Source organism: Bison bison, unplaced genomic scaffold (genome assembly GCF_000754665.1).
Source record: "Bison bison bison isolate TAMUID 2011002044 unplaced genomic scaffold, Bison_UMD1.0 scf7180017864519, whole genome shotgun sequence".
Taxonomy (NCBI): domain Eukaryota; kingdom Metazoa; phylum Chordata; class Mammalia; order Artiodactyla; family Bovidae; genus Bison; species Bison bison.
In genome coordinates this window covers 9,416,362-9,419,635 of record NW_011495072.1, presented here as the reverse complement: position 1 = coordinate 9,419,635, position 3,274 = coordinate 9,416,362, and positions in this window count along the sequence as shown.

Here is a 3,274-nt window from a genome sequence, read left to right as displayed (position 1 = left end):
GTCAAGGCTATAGTTGTTCCTGTGGTCATGTATGGATGTGAGAGTTGGACTGTGAAGAAGGCTGAGCGCTGAAGAACTGATGCTTTTGAACTGTGGTGTTGGAGAAGACTCTTGAGAGTCCCTTGGACTGCAAGGAGATCCAACCAGTCCATTCTGAAGGAGATCAGCCCTGGGATTTCTTTGGAAGGAATGATGCTAAAGCTGAAACTCCAGTACTTTGGCCACCTCATGCAAAGAGTTGACTCATTGGAAAGGACTCTGATGCTGGGAGGGATTGGGGGCAGGAGGAGAAGGGGACGACAGAGGATGAGATGGCTGGATGTCATCACTGACTCGATGGACGTGAGTCTGAGTGAACTCCGGGAGTTGGTGATGGACAGGGAGGCCTGGCATGCTGCGATTCATGGGGCCGCAGAGTTGGACACGACTGAGCGCCTGAACTGAACTGAAAGTTTAAGATGCATGTGCTGTTTCACTCAGCAATCCCATTCCCAGGTGCACACACAAGAAATCTGAAAATGTGCACCCAGAGTTGGGTAGAGGAATGCTTACAGCAGCAGGTAAGGGGGGAACCTGGGGAAAAAAAGAAAAAAAACAAAACAAAACACATGTTGTTCTAAACAGAAAGGATAAGGAAATTGCAGCATATTCATATAATGAAACACCATACAATTGTGAAAATAAGTAAACAGTTTGCACTTGTAACAACTTGGATGAATCTCAAAAACTTAATGGTGAGCAAAAAATGAGAAATAGAAGAATACATATGATACTACTTCACTTACATAAAATCAAAATTAATGAATATATTAAAACTGAATAATAAACTAATTGTAGTAATTATTATAAAATGAATTAACATATTTCTTAGGGATACATATGCATGTGTCATAAAATTATCAGTAAAGCAAGGAAATAGTTGGCATAAAATTCAGGATAGTTACTTACTCCAGGGGAGTAAGAAGCATCTAATGGGTAAGAACATTACAGAATAATATTCAAAGGTAATATTTTCTCCTTCAAACTAGGTGTTGGGGGAGTTCCCTCATGGTCCAGTGGTAAAGAATCTGCCTTCCAAAGCAGAGGACAAGTGTTAGATCCCTGGTCAAGGAACTAAGATCCCACACGTTGTGGGGCAACTAGGCTCATTTGTGCCACAATTAAGAACTTGCACTCCACAATGAAGACCCAGCACAGCTGGGGTGGGGGTTGGGGGTGGAAGGAGCTGAAAAAAAGCCTGGGTGGTGGGATAGGTGTTTCATTTTAATATTTTTCTTTAAGGTGTATACCTAAACTCAAGTGTATGTTCCATTGTACTGTAAAATTGAGGGAGACTAAACATAATATAGGCTTATTGAAAAAAGTTGAATATGAGGAAATATACAATACCAACACTTTTAAACCTTTGTTATTCTGCAAATCTTATGATCATGGTAATTCTTTCCAACACTCAAGTGCTTAGATGGAAGGAAAGTTTGACAGAGATTCATATAGATCTCCCAAGTAGTTATTAAGAAGGGCTGTTACATCTGCAGGTCTTTATATAGGGCCAGGAGAACAATATTCAGTGGAAAATATCTCACTAAATCTAAATGGAGTTAGGTTTGATAGAGCCAAATACCAATAGGGTAAATCTGGGACTAGTGGTTTGCTGTTTTTTTGTTTTGTTTTGCATATCTTTGACATGACCTCAATTTGATACAATTCTAGCTCTTCATCCCAACAGTATTCTCCTGCATACCTTGTCCATAAGCCTCTTATCCTTATCTATCAGAGGGCAGACAGAAAGAAAACCACAGTCACATGAAACTAATCAAACTGATAAAATGGACCACAGCTTTGTCTAACTCAGTGAAACTATGAGCCATGCCACGTAGGGCCACCAAGGACAGATGAGTCATGGTGGAGAGTTATGACAAAATGTGGTCCACCAGAGAAGGGAATGGAAAACCACTTCAGTATTCTTGCCTTGAGAACCCCATTAACAGTATGAAAAGGCAAAAAGATATGACACTGAAAGATTAACTCTCTAGGTCAGTAGGTGCCCAATATGCTACTGGAGAACAGTGGAGAAACAACTCCAGGAAGAATGAAGAGACAGAGCCAAAGTGAAAACAACACCCAATTGCGGATGTGACTCGTGATGGAAGTAAAGTTCAGTACTGTAAAGAACAATATTGCATAGGAACCTGGAATGTTAGGTCCATGAATCAAGGTAAATTGGAAGTGGTCAAATAGGAGATGGCAAGAGTAAGGAATCAGTGAACTAAAATGGACTGGAATGGGTAAATTGAACTCAGATGACTGTTACATCTTCTACTGTGGGCAAGAATCCCTTAGAAGAAATGGAGTAGCCCTCATAGTCAACAGAAGAGTCTGAAATGCAGTACTTGGATGCAGCCTCAAAAACGACAGAAAGATCTCTGTTCGTTTCCAAGGCAAACCATTCAATACCATGGTAATCCAAGTCTATGCCCAAAGTAGTAATGCTGAAGAAGCTGAAATTGAATGGTTCTATGAAAGTAGGGAAAACCACTAGACCATTCAGGTATAACCTAAATCAAGTCCCTTATGATTATACAGTGGAAGTGAGAAATAGATTTAAGGGCCTAGATCTGATAGATAGAATGCCTGATGAACTATGGAATGAGGTTCATGACATTGTACAGGAGATAGGGATCAAGACCATCCCCATAGAAAAGAAATGCAAAAAAGCAAAATTGCTGTCTGGGGAGGCCTTACAAATAACTGTGAAAAGAAGAGAAGTGAAAAGCAAAGGAGAAAAGGAAAGATATAAACATCTGAATGTGGAGTTCCAAAGAAGAGCAAGGAGAGATAAGAAAGCCTTCTTCAGCGATCAAGGCAAAGAAATAGAGGACAACAACATAATGGGAAAGACTAGGGATCTCTTCAAGAAAATCAGAGATACCAAAACATTTCATGCAAAGATGAGCTCGATAAAGGACAGAAATGGTATGGACCTAACAGAAGCAGAAGATATTAAGAAGAGGTGGCAAGAATACACAGAAGAACTGTACAAAAAAGATCTTCATGACCCAGATAATCACGATGGTGTGATCACTGACCTAGAGCCAGACATCCTGGAATGTGAAGTCAAGTTGGCCTTAGAAAGCATCACTACGAACAAAGCTAGTGGAGGTGATGGAATTCCAGTTGAGCTCTTTCAAATCCTGAAAGATGATGCTGTGAAAGTGCTGCATTCAATATGCCAACAAATTTGGAAAACTCAGCAGTGGCCACAGGACTGGAAAAG